This window comes from Tiliqua scincoides, chromosome 12, assembly GCF_035046505.1.
Source record: "Tiliqua scincoides isolate rTilSci1 chromosome 12, rTilSci1.hap2, whole genome shotgun sequence".
NCBI lineage: Eukaryota > Metazoa > Chordata > Lepidosauria > Squamata > Scincidae > Tiliqua > Tiliqua scincoides.
The window spans coordinates 5,422,712-5,441,665 of record NC_089832.1 but is presented as its reverse complement, the minus strand read 5'-3'; the positions used below and the strand labels follow the sequence as shown (position 1 = coordinate 5,441,665).

Below are 18,954 nucleotides of genomic sequence, written 5' to 3'. Positions count from 1 at the left end.
TCCTGATCTGTCACAGACAGCTCAGAACCCATTAGCCTATATGTGAAGTTTTGATTTTTTACCCCAATGTGCATGACTTTACACTTACTGACATTGAAGCGCATCTGCCATTTTGCTGCCCGTTCCACCAGTCCGGAGAGATCCTTCTGGAGTATTAGCAATAGGTGAACCATGTGGCAGGGGAAAAATGTTGCAGGGGAAAATGTATGGCTGGGGAAAAATGTTGCAAAATGCTGACCTAGGACCATTGCATGTCAATACATGCAATGCAATGCATGTCTATTGTTCGATAACTGAGCTACGGCCACTGATCTGAGCCGGTGTATTTTTGTGCCTGTACCTTTTTGCTTTGGCCTGATAGCAACTTCAAGTTATTCTCATACATTTCTCCCTGCACAGTTAAATCGGCTGACCCCCTGCCACCACAAGCATAGATTCAGGACCACAGCTCAGTGTGAGAACCCCTGGTTTGCATACAGAAGACCCAGCCATATTTACTCCCAGTGAAGTTGGACCAGGCAGCGTAATGTCACGAATTCCCCAACACAACAGGGCCACTACTGCCTGCCATACCAGTGGAAAGCAATTTTGTCTGTTTAGAAAATCCTAATTCCCTTTGGGGGTCCCCCAATTTAGCTCCTGAACCTACCTTTTAGAGTGGTAGGCGATGATGGCATTAAAAGTTTGAAGCACTGAGTTCCGACATGCCTTGCTGTTTGGCCTCCGGTAAAAGTGCTATCGGATGCCCCTCCATCAGGCAGGGAAACTTCTCCCCCCCCCTTCCCAATAATCTTTCTCTCATTTTCCTCATTGCAAAGACAGCCTGAAAATTGTTTTCACAGTTCAGCCTACTGGATGTGGGTCCTAATGAGGAGATACAAGGAGTCGTTTTGCATTAAGCAGCCAGAAGTGGCTGAAAAGCAATTACTGCAGATGCTGTCACCCAAAGATTAAAAGTACTTTCTGGAAATAACCAGTGTGACCGGACTTGTGTGCGCACTCCTATCATTGCAGTAGGAGAGAGATGCCTGGCTAGATCAGCATTCTTTGTCCACCAGCAGGGTACCTCTACAACAGTGATGCCTCCTGTAGTGTGTAGCTACAGTGGGGTAGAAAAGGGGCAGGGGCATAAACTGCCCTGGGTACTGTGCCTTGGTGAGGTGCCAACCTGCACCCCACATCCTGAGGTGGAGCCGGGGCCTTGGAAGGCCTCCTGGAGACCTTAGAAAGGTACCTCTGGTTTTTACAAAAACTAGAAGCACCTTTCTAAGGCCTCCAGGGGCAGTGGTGTCATTAGGGTTGCGTCATCCTGTGCAGGAGGCCAGTGCATCACCTTAAATGGACCTCCTTTCATGAAGTGGGTGGGGCAACTGTTACCCTGCACATGCCTGATCTCATCTGATCTTGGAAGCTAAGCAGGGTCAGGCCTGGTTAGTACTTGGATGGGAGACCACCTGGGAATACCGGGTGCCGCAGGCTTATACCATAGTCTTTCGAGACTGAAGGTTGCCAACCAAAAGAAGCAACCGTGTTTATTTCAACTCACAGTGTCTACAAGGGTTTTCAAACTTCTAGGGACCTCTAGGAAGTTGTGCTTATAGCCCTCCTCTGATGTGAACCTCCCTAGCCGCTGATATGCAGCAACTATCAGGGAAAGGATTCAGCACCCCTTCTCTTCCCCCCAATCCTGCAATCAAAACCGCAGCCTCCTGGCCTACTTTTGGAGTGTACAAAAATGTCCAGAGAGTGTTATATGCATTAATGCAGCAGTACCTAGACTGTGGGTCACAGCCCACCAGTGGGTCGTAACTCAATTTTTGGTGGGTTGCAGGCCCACTGAGGCTAGGAAGCTGCAGAATAAAAAGGTGCATGACTTGGAAGTCCCTATGCCTTGGATGGGACACCAAATGCTTCCATTCCCTGCACATGCCTGATCTCATCTGATCTTGGAAGCTAAGCAGGGTCAGGCCTGGTTAGTACTTGGATGGGAGACCACCTGGGAATACCGGGTGCTGTAGGCTTATACCATAGTCTTTCGAGACTGAAGGTTGCCAACCCTGGGGCAATGCCCTGGGTGGTGGGTGCGGTGATGCACCATTGCCCTGCCCCATTGGTCTTCTGGCTGTAACTTTTGATAGAATAGAGATATTTCAATGCATTTTGATTCCTTGCATTCTGCATGAAATTCCACACTGAATAATATATGATGGTATTATTCAAAAGTACCAAGATTTATAAAAATTGTGGCCAGTAGTGGTGTCCTTTCCGCCCCCCATGCACATTGCCTGGTGCAGCCTGCACTCCCCACAACCCCCAGCGACGCCACTGTCCAAGGGGTCTTCTGAGGCCCAGGGAGGCAATGCACAGTCTCAGAGCACCTCCCGGATGCAATGGGTGGTGTTAAATTTGATTTTGTGTATAGGAGTTGTTAAAATTTTTGTGCACCCAGGTGCCAGATGCCTTGGTTATGCCGCTGAGTAGCTATCATCTGGAAGTCACAGGTATTTTAGATCAGAGGCCTTCAACGGGTGGAACAGGCCCAGAAGTGGGTTGGAAAACCTGAGCTGGGTCATCCCAGTGCTACTGCCGCCATTTGGTTTGACGGACTGCACAGTTTGAACACTACCCAGGGATCCTGGGTAAGGCAGGTAGTAATGAAGGCTTTGGTTTTGGATGGATGAGATGCTTTGGTTCCCCACCTCCAATCTTCAGTGGACCCCTTCATTCCTCTACCCAGATTGTTGGCAACCTTCAGTCTCGAAAGACTCTGGTATCGCGCTCTGAATGGTGGTTCTGGCACAGTGTCTAGTGTGGCTGAAAAGGCCAATCCGGGAGTGACAATCCCTTCCACACCGGGAGCAAGTGCAGTCTGTCCCTGGTCTGTCTGCCTGGCTATGGGCCTTCCTTCTTTGCCTCTTTGCCTCAGACTGTTGGCCAAGTGTCTCTTCAAACTGGGAAAGGCCATGCTGCACAGCCTGCCTCCAAGCGGGCCGCTCAGAGGCCAGGGTTTCCCACCTGTTGAGGTCCACTCCTAAGGCCTTCAGATCCCTCTTGCAGATGTCCTTGTATCGCAGCTGTGGTCTATCTGTAGGGCGCTTTCCTTGCACGAGTTCTCCCCATCCACCTGAATTCTCTCCTACCAGGGCACAATCTCTGCTTTCTACATTGTCATGCCTTGCTTCCTCTTTCCTGCCTTTCAAAACTGGGTAAATGTTATAGCCATGACATTCCAGAGAGCTGACCAGGAAGGATAGAAGGGAAAGAGTGTGCCTTTTGACTATTCAGTGGAGCACTGCACTCACACTGCTGAACATGGCAAATGCCATGATTGCAGGAAGGTCCCTGCAGGAGGATCCATTGGGGGAAGGCATGTGCTTTACCACTTCCAGAATGTGATCTTTCATTTCACATTCCCTAGATTTGTTACCCCAGGCATAGCAGAATCACATATGGTAGATTGTGGACATGGGGATCGCATTCATTGGCTCACAGCCTGTGTGAGAGTGAGTGAGTGAGTGAGTGAGTGAGTGAGTGAGTGAGTGAGTGAGTGAGAGAAAGACCACAACAAGGCTTTTTGACCAGTGCTGCCATTTGCATTTTAATTATCTACAGCTAATTGCGCTGCCTCTGAGCGGGGAATTGCATAATGCTTCCATTAACCAGGGCAGAGCGTCTGTCAGCTTAATGTTCTCTATTAACCATAGTTTTATAAAATAATTTTAACCGGCACACAATCAGGCAGCTAGTCAATATTCCACACCCTAAACTCCTGCATACCATTCCACGGGACCAAAAAGCACACATCTCCCTTTGGATCAAAGCTATGCGACGAAATTGGACGTGAGGCATTGTTCCAAGGGGCATAGCCCCTGCAGGCCCTGCTCGTCCTGTTTCCCGCCAGTTGTCCAAGGCAAAGGAATTTCCCACTGCTCTTTCACCTCCCACTTGTTTTCCCACTGAAGGGATGAGTCAGAAACTGACGAGAATCAAGAACTTCTGACAAACGAGGAGCCCCGACTCATTATACTGTACTTTCTTCTGGAGGAAAGTAATCCCGTAAATAGAGGCATAAATGATGGAACATACCAAGATCCAGGTCTACAGAGCTTGTGTCCTGAGTACACTTCTGTACTGCAGCGAGTCATGGACTCTTCGCTCATAACAGGAGAGGAAACTGAGCGCTTTCCACATGCGCTGCCTCCGACGCATTCTCGGCATCACCTGGCAGGACAAAGTTCCAAACAACACAGTCCTGGAACGAGCTGGAATCCCTAGCATGTATGCACTGCTGAAACAGAGACGCCTGAGAATGGAAGATGGGCGGATCCCAAAGGATCTCTATGGTGAACTCCTGCAAGGAAAGCGCCCTACAGGTAGACCACAGCTGCAATACAAGGACATCTGCAAGAGGGATCTGAAGGCCTTAGGAGTGGACCTCAACAGGTGGGAAATCCTGGCCTCTGAGCGGCCTGCTTGGAGGCAGGCTGTGCAGCATGGCCTTTCCCAGTTTGAAGAGACACTTGGCCAACAGACTGAGGCTAAGAGGCAAAGAAGGAAGGCCCATAGCCAGGGAGACAGACCAGGGACAGACTGCACTTGCTCCTGGTGTGAAAGGGATTGTCACTCCCGAATCGGCCTTTTCAGCCACACTAGACGCTGTGCCAGAACCACCTTTCAGAGCGCGATACCATAGTCTTTCGAGACTGAAGGTTGCCAATATATATATATAAATAGAGGCATACTTTTTTTCCTAATTATGCAAAGGAGGATGGGGTGCTGAGTTGCCTGGGGTGACACAGTGACCTGCATTTGACTCAAGATAATCCACTGGGAATATGGCTGAAACAAATTCCTTGCCTCTTTGGATTAGAGGGCTTGCGGTCAAAAATTGCAAGTATACATTTAGCCTGGAGAAGAGAAGGCGGAGAGGGGATATGATACTGCTCTCCAAATACCCTGTAGGGCTGTCACGTGGAAGAAGGAACAAAATTTGTTCTCAACTGCCTCTAAGAGTAGAACTAGATCCAATGGGTACAAAGTGCAAGAGAGGAGATTCTGGTTGGACATCACGAAGAGCTTCTTGATGGTCAGGGCGGTTTGGCAGTGGAACAGATTGCCGAGAGAGGTGATGGATTCTTCCTCACTGGAGGTTGTCAAGCAAAGGCTTGACAGATACCTGCTGGAGATGCTGTAGGACAGGGGTGCTCAATAGATAGATTGCGATCTACCGGTAGATTGCGAGGCAAAATGAGCAGATCGTGGAGTGCCGACCCCCCCCTTCAGGTGCCTCTGGGAGGAAACGCTGGGAGTAAGGCCCACTGTACTCAATGGGGCTTACTCCCAGGTAAGTGTGGCTAGGATTGCAGCCTCACAGCCTAATCCTAGGCATGTCTACTCAGGAGTAAGTCCTGTTATACTCAGTGGGGCTCAAGGTACACCAACATACATTGTACACATAAATGTTATATGTTATGATGGCGCGAACATTGTAAAAAAACTCTGGTAGATCTCCGGGCCTTGCTGGGTTTCAAAGTAGCTCTCGAGCCAAAAAAGTGTGAGCACCCCTGCTGTAGGAGGATTTACTGTTACAGACAGGGGGGTGGACTATGACATCACTTCCAGGTTAATGACACCACTTCCAGTGGGTCCCGACAGATTGCCATTCTAAAAAGTGGGTCCCAATGCTAAAACATTAGAGAACGCACTAGAGGACCCTCCAGCGTCTCCTCTCTTCTGGTGCAACAGATCTGTGGGGGTGCTCCCTTGCCTAGCCAAGCCACACAGCACCTCCTAAACAAATTCTGTTGGACAGCAGCCCAATGGCTGCCCCTGCTTGTCCAGACCTTTTGGCTGGGTCCCTTCTCACCCTGTCGGACAGTTCCCCAGCTAAGCCTCTTGTCACTTGTGTCCGCATCTTGCATCGCTTTGGGGTAAATGGAAATAGATAGTAGGGCTATCCCATCCAAGAGGCAGACTGATTAGGAGGGGTGTGGGTGTCTTCTCCATCATTGCTTCTCGTGCTTCTCCCATCTGATTTGGCCATGGAAAATGAAGAGGAAGTAGGGGGAAAGAGAGGTGGCCTAGCTAGCCCGCCACTCTCCTCTGCTCTCCTCCACACTTTCCACACTTGCTCCATTCCCCTCATCCATTTCATATGAGAGTGCAGAAGAAAGAGGATTAGTAGCTCTTTTCATCAGGCATGCTGCTAAGGTATGGGAGGGGCAGCATTTATCGTGTGTCCCTAACGCCTCACCCACTGGAAGTTCTTGGGCAGGTCCGTATCTTAGTCACCCCACTCCACTAACTCTCACTCTGCCTTAATCGTACCTCCATTTTAACTGTCTTTATGTTGCTCATTATTTGGAGAAGGTGCTTTAGAGAACTGTGCAGTTGGGTGACTTCTCTCTGATGCAAGCTGTCCTGGAGCATGAACCGCAGACACTGCAGGTTTATCCATCACAAGGACGCCATCTGGACCACAGCCAAATGCATTAGAAGTGATGTAATGCACAAAGAGAGCCAACCTGATGCGCTCCAGAGAGACTCTATTGTCTTATACTTCATCCAGTCTTGCCTCTCCTGCGGGGAAGGAGTCTTTCACCCTGTTGAGATCACAGCTCCTTAATTCACAGAAAATGAGTAACAAACCCTTTACGAGGCACACCAAGATAAATAATTTAAACAAAAAAAATTAATTGCATGAATGGTAAGTTGGGCTAAATCCAGTATCATCATAAGCCATCTGTTTTTGAAATGAGAAGGTGGCTACTTTCTATGTAAGCCTCAATCTTTTGCATTAATTTTTTTTTGGGGGGGGGGAATGGGGGAAATCTTCTAGAATATAGAACTCCACTTCTAAATCACTCTGCAAATAAATAATTTGTATTGTGTCTCCATCCTGTCTAATGTTTTTTATAATTGCTAAGTTTCAGCCTTTAGGCAAGGTTCTCCATAACTAAGTTAATAGACTCCTGGGGATAGAAGTTGATAATGGAAAGGCTGACAACACTTTGATTACATCAGCAGAAGCTGTAGAAGTGTAACTTCTTGCAGAAATCAGAGGTTCTTTTCAGGAAAGATGTTTGATCTTTGGCCTCCTGAAACATTACACTGAAGCCACATCGGAAAAGGAAGTGAAGCTTTTTGAGGTCATCTTTCATAACTGAAGGGGAGTGGGGAAAAGAAAGACTGTGAAATTAAAATAGAGTGGCTGCATAATTCAAAGCATTATGGCTTGATTTGCAGATCTGCTGGGGGAAAAGAATCCAAATGGGTTAAACACAGTGGTTCCCAAACTTACCAGTGCCGTGACCCACTTTGTCCTCAATGGTGGGTTGCAACATTGCGGGCTGGAATGACTTACCCAGACACATCCAGAGGCCTCTTACAGGTTGCACTGTGCTGGCAACCCACTCTAAGGGCTTCCTGAGACCTCATAATGGCCCTCAAAAGAGTAACTTCCAGTCAAACAAGACCTTGGAAAACTGGAAGTGGCTTCTGGACACTTCTGTGAGCTATTCTAAGGCTCACGGAGGCACTTGAGTGGGTCGCTAGCCTGGCGCAACTTAGAAGAGGCCTCAGGAAGCATCTGTTAAGTTCTTAAACATTTTAGCACCAGGACCCACTGTTTAGAACAGGGGTCTCCAAACCCTAACCCCGGGGGCCAGATATGGCCCATGGTGAGCCCCTATCAGGCCCGTGGCCAGCCTCTTGTCCTGTGAAAGCTCCTGGCCTACTTTGCCAAACATGACTGGAACTATGCTCTGGTTGCATCTGGAGGGTGTTCTAAGGGTCAGAGAGGTTGAATGAATGAGCCCATTCATTCATTTATTCACTCATCTAATTTATTTATATAAATTTTATATTTAATTTTTTTTTTTTTTTTTGGCCCTCAAAACCATGCCAGACATTTGATGCAGCCCTCTGGCCAAAATGTTTGGAGACCCCTGGTTTAGAACGACAGTCTATCAGGATTCACCAGAAGCGATGTCATTAACCAGGAATGTCATTAAGCTGTCATGGCTGGAAGCGACTTCAATTTAAGCTTCAAACATAAAGACTGGCCGAGATCAGCCAAAGGTCCCATGACACAGCAGGCTCGTGCTGTTATTTTGCATAATTCAGAATTCAAACATTCCAGCTCAGAAATCAAAGCAGAACTTAGACTTGAATCTTCTCCAACCACACAGCCCTCCCCCTCCCTGTCCAGCATCCAATCTTCTCACCTATTTGGGGCAAAGCATCATGTCTCTCTTTGCCTGCCCTGGAGTCCACCCTGCCCAGAAGCTCTGTACCCTGTATTTTCTGTTCTATATTTTCAATGGCAGCGGAGCTGGTGCTCTGCAACCTAACTGAAATTGCGTCGTGAGTGGGTCCCAATACACACTTTGAGAAATGTTGTTTTATATCATTCTGGTCAGCAGTGTCGCTGGGCCAGCACCCCCTTCTGGAATGGCTTCGGGTTGGAGCCAAACAGTCCATAATGACCCACCATACATGGGCTTGTGACCCACCAGTGGGTTGCAACCCACACTTTGGGAAACCTTGGGTTAGAAGTGCAATATTCAGGATGGAATTTTTTATCTGGATGAGCCTGGGCAGCATCTTACTGGAGATCCACTGTGCCATCTCAGTGGGAATTGTTTGGTTAGGGGAAGCAGTGAGCCTGGAAGTGGGCAGTGTCATATTCAGACCCAAGACACCCAAATATCCTGACCTCACACCAGAATCCAAGAGGTATAGTGTAGTAAGGCAAGGCAAGGCAAGGCAAGTGGTCCTCCAACAGGTCCAAGTGAGAATTGAGATCCAATCAGTTCCAGTTTGAACTGAGAAATTTTTTTAATCTCCTGACCATCTCTCCCAGCCTCCAATACACCCTGAAAGCCAGGGTGGTGTAGTGGTTTGGGAGGTGGACTTAGACCTGGATGATCCAGGTTCAAATCCCCCCTTAGCCACAAAGCTTCCTGGGTGACTTTGGGCCAGTCACTTCTCAGCCTCACCTATCTCACAGGGTTGTTGTGAGGACAATAATGAGGGGAGGAGCAGCTGTGTAAGCTGCCCTGTATAAAAAAATACACTGCTGCAGTGTGCAAATTCTTAAAAAATCCCACAAGCTTCCACATTCTCTCAGTCACCTACTGCCTGAAGCATTCTCTGGATCAGTGCAGACACTGAAAGGCAACAATGTTGGGGAGCATGTCTTGTTGGGTCTGACCTCTTTGCTGAGTCCAACTCAAAGAGACCATCTCTGGGGATCCATGTCCTGGTTCCTAGGATTGTCAGGTCCTCAGTTCTCCACCTTGAAAGCTGGTACTGGGGATCTGGCCAGCTTTTCCCCTCTGCATCAAATCCTGCTTTGAACTCGGGGCTGAGACACTAGATCCAGAACTGGGTGAAATTTCCTTGGAGAAGCCCATCCCTCTACCTGGGATACATGAGAACCAAAGGAAGCCAGCTGGTTCCAACAAACTCCCTGAACCTCGATACTTTTGCAATTGTGCTAAACTGCTGAGACCTTTAAAATAAAACGGGGGGAAAAAATTCACCAAACTTGTAAAAATGCTTTTTCTGCACAATAAACTATAGATGTTAATGTTCTGCATGAATAATGGAAACTTTTTGCTCCCTTTTAAAGTACTTTGACTTATGATAGATAGATCTTTTCAAATATTTGGACAGTAAAGGTGCTTACAAATGATTCAACATTTAACCCCGCTCTCACCCCAGCCTTAAAGAAAGCCATTCCATGGTAATTGCTCCAGTGGCATTTTGCCAGATAGAACACACTAATTTGTAATAAAGAACACCAACCTAGCTTGGTGATCTTAGAGCCGGCTTTTTTTCGGATCCATTTAATGAATGCAAAGATGTACAATGAATAATTGAAAAAGGTGTCAAGCAATGACTGAGAATTAGAGCTACAGCCTTTAATCCATTAATCAGATAGATTAAGATATCCCAGATTAATTGGGCACCACATTTTCAAACAAAAAATAATTAATTGTTTTAAGAGATGTGCTCACAAGAACTGCAGTTGGCAGACACTGGTCAGAAGAGAAATTCTCTATAGATTCTCAGACCGGAGGAATGCCTCTTTTAAAGAAAAAGGAAGATGGTCAAATTTTACCTTACAAAGAATCAGGATGTTGCATAGACAACATTGCATTAAAAACAGAAGTCCTCTTCCCATAACACTTCATAAAGAAACCAAATATATCTGTATCCTTTAGAACATTTAAGCAAACACACAACTCTTCTTTCTGGTGCTATGACAAGCCAAGAGCTTGAAAAGTGTTGTGTTACAGTAAATGTCCTCAATGTCTGCTGGAAAGAGGTGGTGCAGTAGCAACTTCTCAAGAACTATTAGGGCTAGAGCTAGTAACCCATAGCTGTATGCTGGCTCTCCCCATCCAGTCTGGCCATTGCCCCTATTGACCTGGAACGGCTTTAACAGCATCATGTTCAGAATGCAACTTTTCTTGAGTAACAGTAGTCTTTACTGACTCTAGTTTGACCTCTGGGCTCCTGACTCATAATCATTAATTGCCCGTAGGTCAACTCGGAACACTACTTCCCCTTCCTGCAGCCTTCTGAAGACCTCCAAAAGGAGAGCCATTCAATTTGAGAGATAAATTATACCTTCCTTGAGACCCTACCTTTTCATGGGTATGAACCAAACTGCAAAAACCATCCAATTAAATCGGGGTGAGCTGAAAACAAGAGAAGTCTAATGACTTCTGATCAGGTTGGCAAGAGAGATTAACACACAAATAAAATCCTTCTGTCTGTTGATTTAAATTTTTCATTTATTTTGCTAAATAAACTGCTTTGTAACCTATCTTGTGGAATAATAATACATTAATAAAAAATAATGGCAAGCAACCTAGTATATGGCCCTTAGCAATTTTGAAAGTATTACTGAACAGGATGAGTGGCAAAAATTACCTGGAATAATTACACTTTGGTTGCAGCTCAAGTCAAGAAAAACTGCCCCAGCAATTGCTAAGAGGCTCTGGGGAAGGTGTGAGGGAGAAACTAACCTGGGGAAGAAGTCAGGAGCTGGTCTTGAACTGCAGTTTGTTTCATGCCAACTGTTCAGATCAGGGGTGCCCAAACCCCAGCCCAGGGGCCACATGCGGCCCTTGAGGACTCCCAATCTGGCCCTCAGGAAGCCCCTAGTCTCCAATGAGCCTCTGGCCCTCCATAGACTTGCTGGAGCCCTTGCTGGCCTGATGCAACTGCTCTCAGTGTGTCAGCCAACTGTTTGACCTCTCGCGTGTCAGAGAGATGATGTGGCCCGCCTGCAAAAAGGTTTGGACACCCCTGGGTCAGATCAATGGTTATCAAAAGTTTTAGCACCAGGACCCACTTTTTAGAATGACAATCTGTCAGGACCCACTGGAAGTAATGTCATTAACCTGGAAGTGGTGGTTTGTTTGGAAGTGACTTAGGCTGCAATCCTAACCACACTTTCCTGAGAGGAAGACTCATTGAACAAAATAGGACTTACTTCTGAGTAGACCTGGTTAGGATTGTGCCCATAATCAATTGAGGCTTCAAACCTAAGCTGCAATCAAGGTCCCATTGCACAGCATGCTTGCGCTGTTATTTTGCAAAGCTTGGAATTCAAACATTCCAGCTTGGAAGTCAAAGCAGAACAGACTCGGATTCTTCTTCAACTACACTACCTTTTCCAGCGTGCCATCTTCCTAACTATTCAGGGCAAAGCACCCTGCTTTCTGTATCCTTTACTTTCAGATCTGTATATTTAATGAACTAATTCAAATTGGCTTGCAAACCACCTAGTGGGTCCCAACCAATGGTTTGAGAAATGCTGGGTCAGATGATTCTGGTACTGCAGAACCCTGGAGAGCTCCCAGGGACAACAGAAGTTGTTTCAACCAATTCCAAAAACCTGCCAACTCCACATATTCTCAGGAAGAGCCCCCGGTTTTCTCAGGGAAAATTGCAAGGAACTCAAGAGTGCACTCGTTTGGCTTTGGATTTGTGACAATAGTCCTTAGACATCTCCAAGGACTCCTAAAAAAGTGAACAGAGTTGGGAGGCTGGTGGGCCACTTCAGCCTTGGCAGGGAATTTTTGTGCATGAAGGAGCACTCCACCATGGGAGACACAAGTGATCTTGTTCAGACACAGGTCACCAGCTCTGTGAGAAGAACTGAGTTTAGGACACACTACTCAGTGTTTATAGGTCACAAACTCATATTGGTTTTATCCAAAGGTGCAGACTAGAGAAAACTGGGCTTAAAAATGGGAAGAAGGGCAGGAACCAGAGGATACAAGGCACATTTGATATAAGCCAAGTAGATGGGATATGCTAGAGCATAAATGTTGCATCCAATTTGATCTGCTTGTTCATTGAAAATCAAAAGTGCTGTTCCCCATTTCTCAATCAGGCAATCCGGTAACAGGCACGTGTTAGATAAAAGGATTAAATATTTTTATTAACAAAACCACCAATTGCCCTTTAAAATCAATAATCTGTGTTCCAACAGACAATACAAACAGTGCAGTCTTACACATAATTTTATTTATGTTCCCTTTGTTTAAAAATTATTTTGTGCAACAGTCATCAGCATCTTAAAAGAACACTCCGTTACAGAAAACCTTCCCTTTGTAACAACACACTCATGTCTCTCATTGCTTGTGCCAAGGAGAAGCTGAAAATGGCAGACCAGTTTTACCAGATGTACCATCTATGGGGCAGGTCACACAATTGTGAGGCATGATTCCTAGAAAAGGTGGCTGCCTACCAGGGATAAAGGTATGATCCTGTTGACTTGACTTGGGTAAGATTAGAGTTCTGAACAGACATGCATCATGTCTTCTAGCTTCAGAAGTACTGCATTGTCTTATCTCTACACAATCAATCAATGCATGGAAGTGAGCTAAGGATGAATCTAACACCAGCTGGCCCCATCCCCCCGAATAGCATATACCAGCAGGTCCCAAATTGTGCGTTGCGATGCCTTGGGCACCACAAGGCATTTGCCAGGTTGTTGCAGGCCTTCTGCTGCCTGGCAGTGAGACCATGGAACAAGTCTCCAGACAGTGGCAGGAGGCTCAGCATGGCGGGCAAGAACTGCTCACTCGCCAGTGGGAAAGCCATCCCACTCGCCCCGATCCACTTGACTGCTGTTCAGAGACTCACATTAGACTTCAGAACCAGAAAGTGAACGGCGGTGATGTCACCACGACATGTTTCACGTCATTGTCACTCACTTCCTGGTTCTGAGGATGCTGTAAGTTCCCTGGCAAGTTTGGGAACTGCTGGTATACGCACAATAGAGATTCCAAAACATGTACAGATGTATATGCAGAAGGTTTCTCCAACACTCTAGCCTGTCGTGCTCGTTTGGGCTGCCTGTTGAATTGGGCTAAACTTTTATGAATGGAAGCCTCTATGCTTCCACAACGAGGATGATCAGGGGGCCGGAGGACAAGCCCCACAAGGAAAGGTTGAGGGAACTTGGCATGTTCAGCCTGGAGAAGAGAAGGCTGGGAGGGGATATGAGAGCTCTCTTCAAACACCTAAAGGCATTTGCCAGGTTGTTGCAGGCCTTCTGCTGCCTGGCAGTGAGACCAGGGAAGAAGGGAACAATTGACTCTCATCTGTCTCTGAAAGCAGAACTAGAACCAGTGGGTACAAACTGTGAGAGGAGATTTCGATCAGACAACAGGAAAAAATTCCTGATGGTCAGGGCGGTTCGGGAGTGGAACAGATTGCCAAGAGAGGTGGTGGACTCTCCCTCACTGGAGATCTTCAAGCAGAGGCTCGACAAGCACCTGTTGGAGATGCTCTAGTCTGGGGGTCTCCAAACTTTGTGGTCAGAGGGCCACATCAAATATCTGGCGCAGTGTTGAGGGCCAGAAAAAAATTTAAATATAAAATTTAAATAAATAAATAAATAAGAGATGGAACTTAGATGAGTGAATAATTGAATGAATGGGCTCGTTCATTCAACCTCTCCGGCCTTCAGGACAAACTCCAAAGCACAGCTCTGTTCGTGTTTGGTTGAGCGGGCCAGAGGCATTCAGTGGACAAAAGCCTGGCCACGGGCCAGATAGAGGCATTTGGAGAACCCTGCTCTAGTCTAAGAGGATTTCCTGCCTCAGGCAGGGGGTTGGACAAGATGACATATTAGGACCCTTCCAACTCTATGTTTATATGCTTATCCTAATGGTGTGGGAACAAACACAGAGGTGGCAATAGCAACAGAGTACTGCACAATAGCATAATCAGAGGACTTTTGAGCAACATGGGCTGGTGGAAAACATTTGCTTAGAGAGATGGTGTGGCCACATTTGGAATTCTGTCTCTGGTTCTGTCACCATACTTCAAGAATACTGTTGGGCTGGAAAAGGTGCAGAAGGGGGCAACTGAAATGATCAGAGGCCTGGAGCATCTTCCTTATGATGAAAAGTGACAGAATTTGGGGCATTTTCGTCTAGAAAAGGATGGTTTAGTGGGGACATCACTGAGGTTTATGAAATTATGCACGGCTTGAAGTGGATAGAGAAAAGCTTTTCTCTCTTTCTCACTACAGCAAAGTCAGAGGTAGGCAGCAGAGTTAGGACAGACAAAAGGTACTTCTTCACACAGTGCATAATTAGTCTGTGAAAATCATTGCTACAAAATGTGGTGATGGCCACTAGCTTAGATGGGAAATTAGACAACCTCATGGAGGAGCGGTCTAACAATGGCTGACAGTTATGATGGCTGTATGCCACCTCTAGGATCAGAGATAGAGTGCCTCTGAATACCAGTTGAAAGAGGAACAATGCAGAAGAGGGATGGGCCTTCATCTCCTGCTCGTGGGCTTCCCAGAAAAACTGGTGGCCCCCAGTGGGACACAAGATACTGGACAAGATGGGCCTTTGGCAGCAACCAGTATGACTCTCATATTCTTATGACATGTCCAAGCAAATGGGTATTCAATTGCACCCAGGAGACTTGTAAAAAGCTTGCCATTCTAACAAAGCTGGACTTTACCAACGATTTATGAGTTTCCTATAACGTTGAGACACTAATGACTACTTGTATTCCAAAACTCCAGAGACTGTGGTGCATCTTCCCTGCTTATCACATTAACATTGTTTTGCTCAAATTAGGTGGCTTTCAGATTGTGTTTTGGGGCAATTCTGGGTTCATCAGAACCTTTTTGGTGGTTAATGAGAAGACAGGTAATGACCAACATATGCCCCCAAAGAAAGGCTTGCTCTCCAGTGCCAATCTTCTGCTAGCAGTCATAAACGGCTGCTGGATGAGTTCAAGGGGATCTTCTCCATTTACAAGGTGCAGGAGCAATGCTCAAGGAGCCAGGGCAGTGGGGAGCTTGACATGCATCCCAGAATCCTCTGTAAGGCAGCAATTCCATGACATTGCTGCCTTTTCTGCACATTCTGCACATTCCATCAGTGCAGAAACTTGACCTACTGTCTCTTTTCCTCCAACATTTTCTTTTACCCTCTTATCCAACCTTTTTCTTCTGTATCTAGACTGGAAATGTGAAGGCAACATCTTGTCCTTAGGGGGAAAGCAAACATCACACAAAGAGAGAGAGAGTTCACAACACATCCCACACCTGTGAAATGAGCCTGGCTGTCGCTAGTTTTGCAACTAAAATGACAGATGTGCATACCAATTAATCAAATACCCAATGCTGGCCTGCCCAGTACTTCCTGACACCTGAGGCAGCAGGCCAAATATAGCCCCCCTTTCCTGATGATTTGCCAGCCACCGCTCTTCCCACTGTCCAGGGTTCTAGCTCAGCATATTTATCTCACATTTTCTCTTCCTCTCTCTCCTCCACTTTCTTGTGGAAAAGAGAAAGAGAAGCACAGGAGGCAAGAAGACGGACAGACCCCCCACCAATCTGGTGCTTGGGGCACCCACCTCAGTTGGTCTCATGGATGGGCCGGCCCTGCAAATACCAGCTCAGGGTCCAATCCTATCCAGTTTTCCAGTTGTGGTGCAGGTGTGCCAATGGGGTGTGCACTTAATCCAGTGGTGGAGGTGCAGTCACTGGGGCCTTCTCAAAGTATGGGAACATGTGTTCCCTTACCACAGGGTCGCATTGTGGCTACACTGGAACTGGAAATTTGGATAGGATTGGGCCCTCAGCCTCTTGTCCTGCCCTTTAACTACATGCCCCCTTTATTTTTAAATTAACATTCATGAGTTTATGCATTTCTCACCCCCTCCTTTTTAAGGAAACTCTTTTTTTAAGTGCAAAAATGACCTGGAGCTTGGAGATATTTGCTCTACTCTTTCTAAGACCTCTTCAGTTCAGTAAACTAGTGATAATGGAGGCACACTTTTTTTAAAACTTAAATTTAAAAATGGTAGGCACATTTCAATCTTGCGCTTCCCAAACTTTGCTCGTGCAGTGCAATCCCATGCGCAAGTACACAACCTGATAGAGTCAGGCCATAATGGTGTGGCTGACTGGCAAGCAGTTTTCCAGGGTTTCAGAGAGAGAATTTTCTCTGCTGTGTCTTGGAGATGCCAGGAACGGAAGCCATTACCTTTTACAAGCAAAGCAGATGCTATGCCACCAAATTACAGCCCCACTCCTTATTCATCCATGAGCTCCCAAGTAAGTATGCATAGATTTGCAGCTTTAAAGTGCATGTGAGTAAGATTCATGGCCCCCCCCTTTTCAGGGAAACCCCCATCCCAGTGTTACTTCATAAGTCACTGATCTGGGTGCGCTCTCTGTTTAAAAGGCATGGCAAATCTGGAACAGTATAATGCAGAGATGTGACAGGCAGCCTCTTCTATGAGAGGGTATGCTGAGCTCACTGGAGCCTTTAATTATTTAATTTACTTTGCATGGCACAGGCAAGTTCTCTGATGGCAGCTCTGCCCATTGCCAACTCTTGGCTGCTAAACGTTATAAACATTGTGGAATGGCAGCAAAGGGGTGGAACTGCTGCTTAGTACAGATACCGTAGTCATCTAACATGGCATTGAGTTAGTCATGCAGTTGGAATATGCATACTCTAGCAGAATAATACTAGAAGGATGGAGCACGTATCACCTTCCGGCAGCACGATACAAAGATGACAATGTGGTCTTAGTTCTATCACCCTGCCATGACTTTACACACATTCTTCAAGTAGCGTGCTCTTTTATTTAAACATGCTTCCCATCTCAGAGGGCAAGCACACATGTGCAACAAGCGCATCCAAAATCCTTCAGGCACATCGTAGGGGGAACAGCACTGAAAATGAGAACCAGCAGGCTCTATCCTGCAATCCTTACTCACATCCGTGGTTTTGGTGGAACTAGTGAGCTGAAATTTGGAACGGGGATAGCTCAGCTGTAGAGTGTGTGCCTTGAATATACAGTCAGTTCTCTTTATATGTGAATTCACTTACCTGCGAGGGGCAGAATTGTCACCTACCTCTTGTTATCTGTGGCTCTGTTCTCATTATCTGTGAATACTGAGCTGGTGCACTGGGGTGGGGGGGCAGGCTCAGTGCAGCCACAAGCAGGTAGGGGTAAGAGAGATGGCAGGAGGAAAAGAAGAAGAGACAAAGGTCTCCTCATGAGCAGAAGACAGTGCTGTGGAGGGAAGACAGGAAGAGACAGCATACGGCCAACAAGGAAGAGGGCTGGGGTCATTGTACCCAGCCAATTATATTTGTTTTTAGAAAGTTGACTACATTGGGTCAGTTTTCTGCATTGAACGAGCATTGAGATTGGCCTGGGGAGAATCACCAGGCACAGTTGTGTCCACATCTAGACTTCCCCCACCATCCTGGGGACTCCAGCTGAACCTTCACAACCCTGGTAATGATGAGAGACCGATGATGAGAGGTCTCTGTAAGGTTACCTGAGGACTTCTCTTGGGCTGGGGCAAGCTCAGGAAAGGAGCAAAGAGACAGCTGTAGGAGGAGGATGGGTGAAGCAACCCGCTCCCCATTGCTGAACTCTGAGGTCTCGTTGTTGGACCAGTAACCTTCAACTAGTTGAGGGACAGCCAGCGCGAAGGAGGAAGCATCAGGTGTTCTTTTTGCACGTATACCATTACAATCAGGTGATTTACATTATCTTCCCTTATTTTTTCCTTCTTATCTCTCTTCTTTTCTTCCAATCACCCTTTTTAAAAAAAAAAGAATACTCCAGATGGGGCTTTTTAACCTCAGAGTTCGCTACTTCCCCCCTCTGGGTGGCTGCCAGCCAACGTTAACGATCTTAAAGATATCTTTCCCTCCTTTAAGCTTCTCAATTAAAGTTTAATGATCTGATTACTCACGGTTAAAACCTTTGTTCACTTTCATGTTGAACCTGGTGGGCCGTGGGGGGGAGTCTTTTCAGAACAATCCAGTATGGCGTCTGGGATGGAATGTGCTCCAGCACAGAGCAAAATCAGCATATCTTTGAAACTGCCGTTTCAAAAGATAATACTGGTTCACGCTCTCAGCCTTCGAAGGAGGAAGCATCAGGTGTTAATGAGCCCTTGCTATCACCCAGACCCTTAGACTTCAAAATATTATTCTGGTTCATGGACTGTATGGTGAAGAGGGTCCCCTAGAACCTAACCCAATTTTTCCCATAGGCTCAATAGTGTGGTATCCGCTAATTCGGTATCCACTAAGTTTTCCAGGAACCTAACCCTAGAGCACATTTAGCACCAGGACCCACTTTTTAGAATGAGAATCTGTCAGGACCCACTGGAAGTGATGTCATGTCCGGAAGTGACATCATCAAGCAGGAACATTCTTAACCATCCTAGGCTACAATCCTACCCACACTTACCCAGGAGTTAGTCCCATTTACTACAATTGTTAAACGCATATACATAGTAGCTTGTTAAAAGTGCAGATCTGTCACATTTCCCCAAATGCAGTCACATACCATGTCAAGTCTAATATATTAAAAATATTGAAGTGAATGGAGACCCACCTGAAATTGGCTTGCAACCCA

General features: G+C 46.5%; 1 pseudogene; it reads left to right on the top strand.

Moving 5' to 3' along the window:
• Nucleotides 1–1,359: 1,359 nt before the first annotated feature.
• LOC136663538 (5S ribosomal RNA) lies at nt 1,360–1,479 on the top strand (annotated as a pseudogene).
• The last annotated feature ends 17,475 nt before the right edge of the window (nt 1,480–18,954 follow it).